Raw genomic sequence first — 15,869 nt, 5'->3', positions numbered from 1 at the left:
GCTGCATGTTTTAGTGTAGTGACAAGAGCACATGTCAGCATGAAAACGTGAGGAGGGATATCACAACATGTGATGTCACGTTCCGTTTTTCAAAATACCAGGGAATCGGAACGTGAACAAGCCCGCGACGTATTAGATTAAGAAGTAATATATACTATCATTTTTTTTCTTTTCTTCTCAATCCAATACGCTAAGCGTCAAATATATAAATCTCAGTCACAGGTCCCCGATCACAATAGTAAGAATATAAAGACAACCCAGAATAAGAAATAAACATATCATCAACAGATCATCCCAGACATAAATATGGGTCAAACATGCCCTTATACAAAGCTGAACAAAAGAATACTGGAGAATATAAAATACAATGATCAGGCGAAAAGGAAATGCTACGAAAATAAACTGAAAGGAATAACTAAGCTTCAACTTGTTCTTCTGCTCCATCTACAAGGCACTCCTGCTAAGAATCCTCCGGCTCCCGGCGATCTCCCAACTGAACCTGTTCTTCCTCTAAGTCTGACGTACACTAGCGAAAACAGGTGTACGTCAGCGTGCATGGCGCATGGTAAGACCCCACAAAAGAAAATAGAACGAACGAAAACCCAAGCGGAAAACGATATAATAACAGAAACAACAAAAGAACGTACAGCTGAAATCCACAAATCAACATGAAAACACTACTAAATCATAATAACATAAAGCATCCAAAATCGATCAGGTAACGAGATCATGTAGCTAGTGATCAGTCTAATCATCCAAGTAACACGGGCATACAATAGATGAAATTAATACCTAAAAATCTACAACAAGAGACGTAGTACGTCGAGCGAAATAATCCAAATAAGAAAACCCTCATGTATATACCAAATGTGTCAAATTGTAGATAATTAAATATTAACCATGAACTATATATGAAAAGAAACACAATTGTCCTACATCTCACAATAATCCACACCTAGCCAAGCAACAAGGTCATGTAACTAGCCATCCTAAAACTCACTGGTCCACATCTCACATAAAGTCAACATTCATATCACCGGATAACTGACTGTTCATAAATCCTCTACGCGCATCCAATACCGCTACACGAATCGGTCAGAGGACTATACGTAATCCGATCTCGGCCTGGTTCGAACTCAGGCAAAGCTCAAGTGACGAAACAGGTCACGGACTAAAGTGACTACACGAATTCACTTTAACCCAACAAACCAACCCCAGTGACTACACGAATTCACCGACGTGGGCTGGAAGATACATTAACAGTCACATCCAAGCACATGAACATTAACTTTCCCATCCTAACTCTTCTCGTTTTCTAAGTCAACCATAATCCTCATTGAAACTCAGTTTCACCACCTAAACTCAGTCAACACACTCACACATGTCACTAAGTCTGATACAGGTGTATCTTCTCTTCGGGAGCTTAGCGATCCTCATGGAAGCTTGAGGATAGGTGATTCTCATGGTATCTTGAGAATAGTATAGATGAGTCGTGGACAGAGTTGTTGGAAGCAGCAAAGTCGAAGGATTCGTCGGAACACGAGAAAAATAGTTTTACTGTTTCACGATCGACCGCGAGTGTCACCGCGGTCGACCGCGAACGTGCACAACTCTGAGGATTCGGTTGAACTGAGTCACGGTTGACCGCGATGGGTGCGACGGTCGACGGCCAAAACCCTGTAACCCAGAATGCTCTCTGTCGTTGGTTACGGTCGACCGCGATGGGTTCGACGGTCGACCGCCAAAACCCTGTAACTTATTTAAGTCTCGGGTGTTGGCCGCGGTTGACCGCGTCTGGCTCTACGGTCGACCGCGAGTCGGGTTTTAGGCCTGGGCTGGTTTTCCTGCACTGTTTAGGATTTTTATTTTGTATAAATAGAAACACGACTTTTCTAGGGAAAAGAGCGAATTAAGAGAGATTCTAATCATTGTATTAGGGTTTAGTAAGAATTGAGAGTTTGTTCTCGATTCTAGTGAGATTGTGAGAGAGAGATTGTAATTTTTTCATACTCATAATCTAGAGAAGGTATTTTCTTTCGCCATATACTGAATTGTGCTTGTGTTTCTATCATTCTCTTCTCAACCCACCTTTGATAATTCCGTGATCAAAGGTGCTCGCACGGCAACTAGTATCAAAGTCTGTTCATGACGCACGAAGCCACTAAGTCATGAACTATTGGTTCTCATTCACAACAAGGAAAATAGTAAATGTAACTGATCATGAGCAAATATCATGGCCTATCACATAAATAAATCTAAGAATCATAACTCATGAAATTGTTCTAAATTAATCTTCAAAAAATAAATAAATTTATTTACTTAACATAATCCTTTTTTAAAATAAATTCCATTACTTGATTTCTCATCATAATCAAATATTCGCTTTTTTCGAAATAAATCCTTTTAAGATATTTACTCAAAAATAATTTGTTGTGCACAATAAATTCCTTTTAAATTATTTATAATTATTCTAAAATTATTCTATTTCCAAAATAAATTCTTTTAATTTATTATAATCATCTGAAATAATTTCATTACCAAATAATTTATTTTAAAATTATTTTCTTAATAATTTAAATAATCTTTTTACAAATCAATTTCCTTTAGAATTCTTTAGTATCATTCAACGATAAATCCACGCATGATATCATAATATTCACATTACAATGAATAAATATCAGATATAAATATAGAAAAGATAGGTCAAAGAATGTCGGGATCTTGCATATAAATAATTTACGATAGATCTAAAATTATAATAAAATACGATCGGGGAATAGAGATCTTGCCTACAAGTGTTGTTGGGATGTCTCGGGCTCCGACGGCTCGCTGGCGGCTAGAAGGGGGTGGTTCTGCAACTGGATGTGCATTGACATATCGTCGAACAGGTGGCGTGCGATGGAGGAGACGTCGGAGGCGGTGCTGCTTGGTTGTTGAAGGGCTCGGGGTGGCTGATGTAGGGGATGGAGCTCGAGGCTGTCGGGAGAGAGAGAATGGCTGTGGAATTATTTAATGAAGGAGTTGGGGGACAGATGACTTGGGTGTACGTGGGGATAGTTGCTTTAGGAAGTGGGAGGTGTGTGTACGCAGTGTGGGGTGATGTGGAGGATGGAGGAATGTATACTAGGTATTTATATAGGATAGGGTTTAGATTTAAATCAATAAAATAATTAAAATAATTAATTATGGTATTTTAAAAATTAAGCTAATTACAAAATAATTTTCTACAAATAAAAATGTACCTATTGTGCTAATACAACAGTTGATACTAAATAGTATAAGTAATACAACAAATTATACAAATAATATGAAATTAATAATACAATATTATACATGAAATAATACGTAATAGTAACAATAATACAACGTATAATTTAAAATGATACATATAGTATCGATAACACAACGAATAAATTCTAGAAATTTTTACTACACTAAATAAATTTATAAATATTTAAATTATTTAAATAAATATAAAACTTAGACTTTAAATCATAAAAAATTGTAGAAATTCGAGAAAATATAAATACTCTTTTAAAAATCATAATTAAATATTTTAAAATACTAAAAAATTATTTTAACTAGTATCAAAATTCATGGTCCTTACACGTGAGAATAATCTTAGATTAACAACCCCACACTGTAGTTAATTCTAGAATTTAATTTAACAGCAACAGCATCAGAAACTTTGCCATTAAAGTCAAGGGAAAATTGCTTCTAGCCCTCAAAATAACTCCAAGTATCCCCTCACCCAAGACTTTTTCAAAGCTCTCAAAACCCCTAAAGTCAAACACATAATTCTTTTAGCCCCCAAAACACAATACTCAACACTTTCAAACATTTGAAGACCATAATACCCCCCCCCCCCCCCCTCCTTTTTTTTTCATGATGTCACTGTAGGCATTGATTAGGAAAGGGTTTTTTTTGGGGGGGGGGGAGTGGAATTCTAGGTCCCTCCAAATTCTTCCAATGGCGTACACATCGATGATGGAGCTTCCTTGACGTTCGTTCATAAGACGAAGAATACTGTAATCTTGAAGATGTTAGTGACAAGCAAATGACAAAGCGTCAATTCGATGACGTTGGTAGATCTGAGGTGAGTTACGATGGATTCAACGTCGTTGTTCCCAAGAAAAAGGTGGGAACTTTGGCGACTCCCAATGTGAGCTGCAAAGAGAAGCTAAGAATCAAGATCTAGCAATGGTTGAATCTGAGCGCTATATTTTTTTGTTATTTTACATATTGCTATAGTTTTTTAAAAATCGATGACTTGAGATTAAAGCAGAGTCCGTAAATGTAAATATTACACTGTAATGAGTTTGTTATTAAGGTTATGAAGTGTTATAAGTTGGTTGTGAATGTTATGAGTTGGTTGTGAATGTTATGGGTCGGTTGTGAAGGTTATGAGTTGGTTGTTAAGATTATGAGTTGGTTTTGAAGGTTATGAGTTAGTTGTAAAGGTTATGAGTTAATTTTAATAACAAACTCATTACCGAAGTTCACAACCAACTCATAACCTTCACAACCAACTTATAACATTAACAATCAACTCATAACATTCACAACCAACTCATAATCTTAACAACAAACTCATTATAGTAAAATACAACAATATGTAAATTTATAGACTCTACTTTAATCTCAAGTCATCGATTTTAAAAAAATTACAACAATATGTAAATAAACAATAGAGAGTTATGAAATCAATGACTTGAAATTATAACAGAGTTTGTAAATTTACATATTGTTATTATTTTACTGTAATGAGTTTGTTATTAAGGTTATGAGTTAGTTAAGAAGGAAGGTTATCAGTTGGTTATGAAGATTATGAGTTGGCTGTTAAACTTATAAGTTGGTTGTGAATGTTATGAATTGGTTGTGAAGGTCATGAGTTGGTTGTGAACCTTAGTAATGAGTTTGTTATTAAAATCAACTCATAACCTTCACAACTCATAATTGTAGGCATAAAAAATTGCCTATGGACTCTCACACGTAGCTCGAAGCAGAGAGAAGACGATAAACATCAATATCCGAGTCACAAAAACTTAATTAACATTGATTAGTGCATGAAGTAAGTCGACGGACCGTGTGAAGCAACAAAACTGTAGAATAACAAAGATATGAACTGATCGGGAGCTATGCTTCGCTTATGAAAGACGAAGTGTCCCTAGTGTCCTATCTACTTCACATGTGATTCAACCATGGGAGTTTGTAGATCTCCTTGCTGGCTTTCTTTCGCACTTTGAATCGCACAATTCTGAGTTCGAACGACAAAGATACGATAAAAACGGACGGGACACACAAAACAATACCCCCGGCCTTAGCGGAGACACCCTAGGTGTCTCTGCTATGGCCGAGACACTGAGGGTGTCTACAGGCCCAGAAAGGCCGTTTTGAGCCATTTCCAACCGTTAACTATCTAGATTTGTTTCAATTGATCTAATATTATCCAAGAACGTGATAAAGTAGTTATAATTGAGGATAAGATCAAATTGGTCGTCCTTATCTATAAATAGAGGTCCCGAAGCCTATAAATACAGCCCTAGGGCCTTCATTTAGAGGGATCTGGAATTCTCGAGCCTTGGCGAAGCCCTGCTGAATCAGAGACTGAGGAGCACGAATTTTAGAGAGGAGGAGGAGAACAAATCGAGTTCTTCGACATAAGGAAGATGAGTTTGTCAGATCCATAGCCCGGTTCCTTCCCTTGAGATCGTACCTAGCTGCGATCTCGAGAAGAGTGGTTATCTCGCTGTTACCGAGATAATTGCTTTGGTTTCTTGATTCCTTCACGAATCAACAAAACTCCGGATTGATCTGATCACTTGGTAGTCCATGGATATTAACGTCCCCGGCACAAGCAAAGATCCCACGCAAGCAGTGGTAGATAAATGTTCGTTACGTTTGTTTGAGAAGATTTGTAATTTTATTTATTTTATTGTGTAGGGAGGTCTTATAAAAAGATCAGACTTTTAAACTTATTATAACGACTAAAGCTGTAATAAGTTGCACAATGAAAATATTAACTTTCCACCTAAACAAGCTGGCAACCACAGTAGGAGCCAACAACCTTACTATCAAGACTGTTGTGCCGCAACTGATGATCAAGATCCCCGTGGCTGAAAAGGTCGAATACGAGTTCGACCAACAGAAGTTCGAGGATTACGTCTCCTCCTCCTCCTCCAGATCCGCCTCTCCTCGCAAATACAAGAAGGTCTCCTCCTCCCGGAAGATCCGTTGGTCTTCATATTTGAAGACCTAAGAAGGCAATCTCCCCGCTATCGCTGCTACAGTAGCACCTCGCAATGACCCGTCGGTGTCCGATGAAGCCAAAGCCCAGATCGAAACTCCACCTCCATAAAGGAGTTAACTGCTGAAGGCGCGCTAACTTTGTCAAAGAGAGCTCGTTAGAGGTGCTGTAATGACCGTAAAATTTTGATACTAGTTAAAATAAATTTTTAGTATTTTAAAATATTTAATTATGATTTTTAACAGAGTATTTGTATTTTTCTTAATTTTCTAGAATTTTCTATGATTTAAAGTCTAAGTTTTATATTTATTTAAATAGTTTTTATATTTATAAATTAATTTAGTGCAATGAAAATTTCTGGGATTTATCCGTTGTGTTACTGATACTATTACGTATCATTTTGAATATTATGTGGTATTATTATTATTATTACGTATATTTTTGTATAATACGCTGTATTATTAACTACGTATTAATTGTATAATTTCTTGTACTATTGCGTATTATTGGTCGTATTAATACAACTGGTACGTTTTATCGTGTAGATAATTGTCACATAATTATTTGATTTTAAATATAAGTAAATATATTTTTATTATTAATTATTTCCGTTTAATTGTACAATACGAGTATATTTTCGACAGTTTCATATCAACTGTTGTATTAGCTCAAAATGTACGTTTTTATTTGTAGATAATTATTATGTAATTAGTTTAATTTTTAAGTAACCGAAATTATTTATTTTTAATTATTTTTGTTAAATACCTGAAACTATTTGAAAATAACTCCAACCCCAGGCTTTTTTCTTCCCGCGCTTTAAACCCTATCAGCTACCCACAACCCGTCCTCTCTCCTCTTCTTCTTTTCAAAAATTTCGGCTGCAACGCGCGCACCGCCATTCAATTAATCTTATTTTTGTTTTTTTTTCAATGTTTTTATTCTTTTTTTTTTCTTATTTTAAGCGCAGCACCCTCTCTCTTTCCCTTCGTAACTCCTTCTCTCTGCTCTCTTCTTTCTTCTCTTCTCTAGTGGATCGGATGCTCTCTCTCGTCTCTCTCTCTTACTCTCGAACGAGCCTCCGCATCCCCGACTATACGCGCCGCCAGCCAGCCGTCCGACACCGGCCGCCGCTCACCAGCCGCACGCGAGCTCCGCCCCTCGCTCAGCCAGCCCGTCTGCCCTGTCCTGCGTCGCAACCCTCGCCGCGCCGCTGCACGGCCTCTCCGCCTGAACCCCAGCCCAGACGCGCTCTGCCCAGCAGCCACCGCCCACGCCTGAGCCGCCAGCCCGACCGCTGCCGCCGCTGCGCGTACGACCTCGCCCTCCACCTCGGCCGCCCGTGGATCCACGCAGCCAAAGCTGCCCCGACCCCGACCCTCACTGCTCCCTCCGCCCTGCCCGACCACAGGCAAACACCCCCCAACAGCACCCCTTATCTCCTCCTGCGGGCGTGCTGCCACCACCTAGCACTCGCCGTCTCGACCTCCAGCCGCCTCTGGCCGCCGTCCAGCCCCTGTGTTCGCTCCCCGGACGGACAGCCACCTGAGCCCGCACTCACTGCCCATCTCTGCGCGCTTGCCGCCTCCCCTCGCAGTGCCAACTCGCGAACGCACCCGCCTACACCACCGCGCGTGCGCTCGACACACTGGCAAGCTGTTTCGCCAAGCCGTGCCGAGCACCGCCAGCTCCACCCCGCGTTGTCGCCTACGCCAAGTCAGGCAGACTCCGTGCGTTTCCTTCACAGCGCGTCAGATCAGCCGGCGGACTCGACCGTTGACAGTCGAACTCAGCTATCGACAAACCAGCCAGGCCAAGACCTGATACTCTTTTGAGTTCTTGTTCATTCAATTCTTAGATCCGCTCTGAATTAATCGGTTTCTTGCAAGTTCCCTATTCTTGCTCAGTATAATTTAGATGATTACAGATTTATTCGCATACGAACTTCGCTTACTCGAATAATTATTGTCGTTACAATACGCGGACTGTCGTGAACATATAGGACTGAGAACATAACGTATAGAAACTGTCATAAACGAAACGGACTGTGACAATATAACGTAATGACCATGTCAGCGTTGTTAATACATAAAATTGTGATGACTTGCTACCGCGATTTATTTAACATATGATATTAAAAAATAATTTTGTTATAATAGATACTGTAAAGATAAAATAAGATAAAAATTATTTTAGAATTAGTTATTATGATTTTAAAGGATTTATTTTGACAAATAAGCATTTTAAAATATATTATATAATTATGTTGTGAAAAATCATTTTTAGGAGTAATTATAATAAATTAAACTAGAATTTATTTGACAAAAGAATTATTTTAGAATAATTGTAAATAATATTTAAAGAATTTATTTTAAAATAATTATTGCAATTTAGAATAACTTCGGTAAATTTAAAGAAAGGTTTATAAAAGAATTATTGTTGAGAACATTTATAAATAATTTTTAAAGGATTTATTTTAGAAAAGGATCGATTATTCATGAATTATTCATGATTTCATGTCTTAATTTTAATAGTGATATGCTATGAATAATTGTTGAATCATGTATTAGTTGCAGTTATTACCTCTTTGTTACGTATTGGAGAACGCTGTTTTAAGAAATTTCATGATAGTAGGTGGTCTTGGTGTGGTGCCTGATTTAAGAGACTTAGAAACCTGTGGGTATGTAATAACCTTGGATAAACAAAAGAGCTTGAGGATGGAGAAAGTCATGAGGTTCATGTGAATTCGATTAGGAGACTTGTTGATGTATCCTTTCAGGCAACGCAACCAGGAATGCGTTTTCGCACTGGGGGTGGTCTGAGGAGCGGCAGTGATGGATATGTATTGTTTATTCGCAGGGCTCGCACCAGTGAACGTTTCGGCACTGGGGTGTGTCTGAGGGATGTGAATGGTGTGATGTTGATTATTTATAGGCTCGCACGCAGTGAATCATTTTCGGCAACTGGGTGGTGTTGAGGAACGGTGATATTTGGTGATTTATTTGTTATTTCTAAGGCCACCACCCAGTGAATCGTTTCAGCACTGGGCGGGGGTCTGAGTACTAGTAATCTGTCGGTTGGTTAACCAGATAATCCGATTAATGATGAACCTTGATCTGTGTGAAGAATTTGTGTACTTGTGACGCTGTTATAGAAATGACTTTGTTTACCAGTGGTCCCGCACGGGTGTCGCCACTGTGGTGGTTGGGTTTGTTTTGAGTCCAAATGTGGACGAGCGTATCGGCCATTTTGGTTTAGGATTTATGGATTCTTGTGAAGATGTAGCGGCAGTTGTGCTTGTTTTTTCATACATACGATCGGATTAATATTTAATTATCTATAATTTGAGAAGATATATTGGTATAATACATGAGGTTTCCCTTGTTTGGATTATTTCGCTTCGAACGTATACTCTTCTTGTTGGTAGATTTTTTTAAGTATTAAATTTCATACTAGGTGTATAACTCTGTTACTTGGATGATTATTCTGATTCACTAGGGCCTGGACTGACGATTTGTTACTTGCGTTTGATTCGGCCGTTGGATTTACTTATGATTATATTCTATTCTAGTGTAAATTATATTTAGATTATTAGTAATTTCAGTTTGTATGTTTCCATTGTTGTTACCATCATTTGCATTGTCACACACGCGTTCTATTTTCCTTTTGCGGATCTTTGCGTGGTGCCCTGCACCCTGACCTAACACCTGTTTTCTCTTGGTGTTACGTCCAGACTTAGAAGAAGAACCAGGTTCAGCTTGGAGATGGCCGCCATAGGAGGTCCGAGTTGAGTAATTCTTTCAGGCAGGGAGTATCTTGGTTAAGACGAAGGCAGAAGAAGAGTTAAAAGCTCAGTTATTCCTTTCAAGCTTTATTTTCGTACAGTTTCTTTTCCGCTGATCATTGTATTTTATATTCTGCCGAGTATTTCATTAGATAGTTGTATGAAGCCGCATGTTTGCGCCTGAATATTATGTCTGGATGATCATTTCAGTTGTGATATGTATCTTTTGTTCTGAGTTGGTTTATTTATTTATTCTCATTCTGCTGATCGGGGACCATGTACCTTCGTTTGATTTTTGACGCTTAGCCGTATTAGATTGAGAAGACCGGCGGTCTAGGCAGCTTATCTCTATCTGCAGTTTAATACACTGCCGCGGGCTTGCCTCGGCTCCCGATTCTTGCCGTATTTTGGGAAGCGGGGGGTGACAGGGTGCCGTTACGTCTGGCGCATCGCCAAATTGCTAAGGCTTTTGGAGCAATGTGAAATGGGCTCTGCTACTAAGAGGATCTGAAGTCTAGGAAGCGCCAAGTGGCTAAACCATCGCCCCAGCAAGCTTCGGGATTCTCTCTAAATCACGCTACTAACGAAATAGATTGCGTGTCAAACAGAACTGTTTCACTTGCAGGAGCACATTCAGAAGCGCACACAGCTTTCTTGCGCACCGTCGCGGATCCCTGGCGAAAAGGCATAAAGAAATACAGAAAAGAATAGCGCATTGTTAATAAATCGCCCAAGTATAAATGGCTTGATACAAAGGGTCAAATCAGTGCTAAGGAAAAAGTAGAAAAGTTACTATTCAGCCTTCGTCCAAACTTCAGATCCGCTCCTCCTGCCGCACCTCAAAGCGAAGCCTTTACCGGCTAGCCATGACTCTCCCAAAATTCAGATTCCATTAAAGGATCTCCTGGCGGTCCTCTACATGAAGGTCGAGGCAAAATCCTGTCAAAGAACGCTTCGGGCACGCCGGTGAACAATCCCCGAGCGACTCTTAGGCTGGGGTCGTGACACGACCTCCTAACAATTGAGACCTATTCCTATAACCGCCTGGCTTGGGGGTGCGTTAACAGAAGGCCGGGAGCCCGTTAGGTGTCACACCTCACAAAGGTGTGCCATTCTAGAACGTATGACACCCTGGCAAACGCCCAACAAGGCATTGCTTATTCTAGAAGAAAATGTGTCGGCAGAAAGACAACGTTTATAACCTGATAAACAACCAATAGTTGCTCCCCGGCTACAACGCTGATGAGTTGTAGCTATCAGGTTAGTGGGTAGTTCTCGAAAGGAGAAATACTCCAGAAAGGACTCTCACTGCTCTTGTAGAGGTAATCAGAGCATGTTCATCCAGGAATGTTAGCTGGCCGCTAAGACACACTCCACAGAGAGTTCTCAATATTCAAAAAGCGATCTACACTGAAGGCAGCGAAACCCACGAATTCAAGGCGTTTCACAAAAAGAGGATCTCGTTCGAAGATGACGAACTGACTCCAGAAGCTTACCATATCAACATGGCAATTAAGGGAAATTCTGCGGTCGATTATTTCAAAGTGATTCTAGGCCCCGACTTTCTCTAGGCGAAGACAGAGTCAATTCAATTAAATAGCCCAACTAATTGCTCGACTCCAGCTAGAAGCTGTGACCGTAAACAATCCGCAGTGCATGATCAACATTGGTTGGATAAGGAAAGTCGAACGACCCAGACCATTCTAGTTCAGAGCCCCTTCATATCGGCCTATCATGTAACTGGGCTACACACAGGGACTACTAGACGTAGGGACTATGAATGATGAATTAGAGGGATATTCTCTCGGATGATGAAGTATCAGATAGCAACTCTGCTAGTCACTTTCTGACAATACGATATCCACCAATCTTTGTAGGCCAGCATTACTTTCTACTCTCTATCTCTTATCATCACATCATTAAGTCTATTTTTAATATCAAACTATCAGATCGATGCTTTGAGCCAGTTTTTTCTCGTACCCTCCACCAATTCCTTGTAGGTGGGCTACATTACTGATTTATAGTAGATGAGATCTAGCGATGTTTTGTGCATCGTCGACGCAAACGTTGGATGCGCTGAAGGTGGATCTAAAGCTACTGTTAGAAACCGTGTACTGTTATTAAGTCACGAAGGCCATGAATGCGAAAACATTACAACATAAATCGTTCTATGTACTTCCAGCCTATTACTAATAATATCAAAATCGGACAATTTATTTTGGCAAAATAACTAAAGTGCAGCTAAATATTATTTAATTTCCAGAATTCCTTCCCTTGATGATGTGATCCAATCTGATCCCGACGGCTACGCAGTTAGCCTCTCTATCATGATTTCCTATCAAAAATCTTACATTTGCTTTCGTTTGAGCTCATAGAGCTTGCTAGCGTTGATGTGTATTTACACTATATCTACATACATACTCATCAAATAATCTTTAAAATAATATTTAATAGTATTATAATGACGTGAGAGCAATAATAGTTCTGACCCATCATCAGAGCCTCATTATGCATGTTCTTATATTTTAAAGAAGTTTTAATAAAATTCTAAGGCTATATCCTTTGAAGCATGGATCAATAAGAACCCAAAACAAACTAAATAGGATAGGGCTAAATAACTAATTAAATTTACTTTCGCATTTGCAAAAAAAACAATTTCCAAAATAATTATTCCATAGGCAATAATTAGTAAAAAATTTGAATTACTTAAAACTTATGAAGCCAACTTGAGTAATAATTGGATAAAGAACAACCAAAGTAATAACATAGTAGCTTTCAAAAAAAAGATAGTAGGCATCTCTTTCAATACATAGTTAAGTGTCCATTCATCATCAGTTTATTCCATATATATCACCAGAGTAGAATTAGAAGGACATAGAAAGCAATAAAATCATTTATAAGGTTTTTTTTTTACTCTATTGCTACATTAACATTACGGTACGGTCGAATTCCACCTGTGTGGTTAACATTCATTTTGAAATTAATTTGAGGATTTTTAAATTTTATTTTCCTTCTAGCACAATTATTTTATCTTTAGAAGTCTTTTATTCAGAAGTAATATGAAACATAGCTATAACCCTAAAATTTTCTATCATGGCTTATAAATTTCATTTAAAGACATTTTGGAACAACATTAAATTTTGAAAATATTGGACATGCATTCTTAATATGAAAGTATTACGCATAACATGACAACGAAGATGATTTGGATAGATCTACAGCTAACATTATTACTACTTGGCATTACCTAGTGAATAGAGAAAAATATTTTTTTCGCAGAAATTTTTCAGCTCTTGAAGGTTCTGTCCATATTAAATTTACAACATTAGTGACTAGTGTGTGAATCTTCAAATGTTGATTAAACAATAACTCTTTTAAATATTTACCCAGTATTATTAATCCAAGAATTGCTGTGATACATTAAATTAACTTATGTATGTAGCTCTAGATGTCTCAAAAATATGCAGAAGTTAGAGAAATTTATTAGTTTAAGAATTTGAAAATAAGAAATTATTTTTGCTTTAATTCTCGTGATAAATATTAAAATATCATTGTTGAACAAGATTGACGAGATTTTTTAAAAAAATAATGAGATACAAAATCATCTCTTAATCCATATATTCAAAATTCACAAATCTTTAATATGGTAAAAAGGAAGGTTTTTAAGAAGACAATAAACTCATGACGCAATATTTGGCTTTTAATACGTTGTAGTTGCCAGGAACCGATGTATCAGATGTAAATTGATGAGAGAGTAGAGATTGCAGATTATTTATCTTGAGACGTTGTTTGGCTTGAGCTTATTATATCTTTCCTAATAGCGTTTGAGGTGTGTGCCGCTCTTATGATGAGCTTCAGACATAGGCTGCAGCCAATGCACATTTGTTTTCTAGGTGAGAAGTTTACCGTTGTTGATCCGCTGATGACTTCCTATATTCTCGCAAAAAATGTCCACATTATGCTTCATCCTCGACATTTTAGGGACTGGCTAAAGTGTTGGATCATGCCACCGCCGATTCAAGGATCAAATCATCGATAGTAAGAGGAGTAGTTACAGGATGGTAGCAGTAAGCGGACTAGTTTGCGGTGTTAGGAGTCGGAATTTGCATTTCATGCTCGAAAGGAGGAAGTCATCGTAATTAGAGAATATAAGAGAGAATAAGATAATATAAGAAAGTATTAGAAAGCATAAGAGAGTAATTAGAGAGAAGTAAAATGGCAGTTTCGGAATAAAAAAATCAATGAAACTCCGTTCCTATTTTATAGACAAACCCCTAGCCAAAATGACTAATACGCTCAAATTTTTTAATTGTTTCTTGGATCATGTTAGCGGGTATTTTGCATCAAAATAACAAAATAGCTATTTTAGGCTCATTTAGACAAAGCGGAATAGGGTCGGCGCCCGGCGCCGGCCTGAGTCTCCATAAAAGGGCATTTTATTGCCCGTTGCGACCGATTCAATTTCCGCGCTTGCCGAGCTGGCGTCTACAGCACCGGCCCGGATCCAAATCTGTGTTGGGCGGGGGGTTCCCGGGTCTACTTTGTCCGGGTAGGGCTCTCAAAAAGAATAGTTCATTCCGGCCCGAGAAATCTGGCCGGGCCGGTGTAGTTTCGCCGACCCCACCTGGACACCGGACCCGCCCGCTCGAAGCCCGGCGCAGGCTTGGGTTCCCGCGGCTTTTCTCCCTCGTGCTCCGGCCCCAGGCTGGAGTCTGGGTTGGAACCGCTCGGCTGGGTCCGCGGTCTGCCACCTTTTTGAACAGCCTAATGAGAAGCGGAACAATACTGGCTTCAATTCACTGCGCGCGGGCTTAAAAACGTATAATGCACCCTTGGCCCATCCACGCAGGAGATAAATGGCATTCTCAGGAACGATATTAAATATTAAAAGTCACTAATTTACCAATAAATGCGAGCGGATAGCAACAGGCAACGATGGAATAAATGGAACACGGTGCAATACATGTATGTACACCCTCTGAAAACATATTAGCAAATGTATAATTCTCGAAAATGAATCGTATGGTTAATGCAATGGAAAAATATCCTCAACTGCGAGCAGGGCTGGACAAGTGTTGTTTCAAAGCTTCGGCAGACACAGAACTTAATGTAAGAAACCGCAGCACGCTGCCAGTCCAGTGCTGGGGTCTTGCAACATCAAAACGAAAGACGTTGCGCGAAGGCAAGTTACCGTAAAGGTTAAAGCTAAACACAAGCTAGGCACTTGGCAATAAGACAGTATACATACTGCTTTAGCCAGACTGAACAAATCCAAGTACTGCGTACTCTAAGATCTTTTAATAAACGTATTGTGAAACTGCAGACAAATTCGCAGACTTTCTTGCAGCATGTAGTACCATGATGAACCTCAAGATAGTTAAGCACGCAAGTACTGATGAAGCACATACAGCATGCACCTTTAGGTCATCACTAAAGGTGCAAAAGTTGGGCTCTATAGCTATATAGAACCCAGTGGCATAATCAAATATACATTACAGATAAAAAAGTATAAACAACCGCTGACTGAGCTCAGAATAAAAATGCCTACAAGAGATCTTGTCCACCAACTTTTTGATTCGTTAATTTACTTTGAGAATCAAGTGCCACATATATCAAGGCCATCATTGAGTATGTGTGTCTTGTTTCGTTCACATGCTAACGCGCATACTCCAAAAGCAAAAATCAAATAGAGATTAAAAAGTTGTACAAGAAAGCTTTCCATCTAGTTAAGTTATTCTAGCTTTAAACATGTTCTTCTTATCGCTAGAACGACCTGTTGATAAGTTGAAATGCTATATATCCATGCAACTAATGATAGATGGAACTTAAACATCAAACCAC

The 15,869-nt window shown here is 38.9% G+C and overlaps 1 pseudogene; it reads right to left on the bottom strand.

Annotated features, from left to right (window-relative positions):
- Positions 1–15,869, bottom strand: part of LOC109822870 — a 33,199-nt pseudogene that overhangs the window by 67 nt on the left and 17,263 nt on the right.

This window comes from Asparagus officinalis, chromosome 1, assembly GCF_001876935.1.
Source record: "Asparagus officinalis chromosome 1, Aspof.V1, whole genome shotgun sequence".
Lineage (NCBI taxonomy): Eukaryota > Viridiplantae > Streptophyta > Magnoliopsida > Asparagales > Asparagaceae > Asparagus > Asparagus officinalis.
The sequence above is the reverse complement of the archived record's forward strand: the minus strand, read 5'-3'. Positions and strand labels throughout refer to the sequence as shown.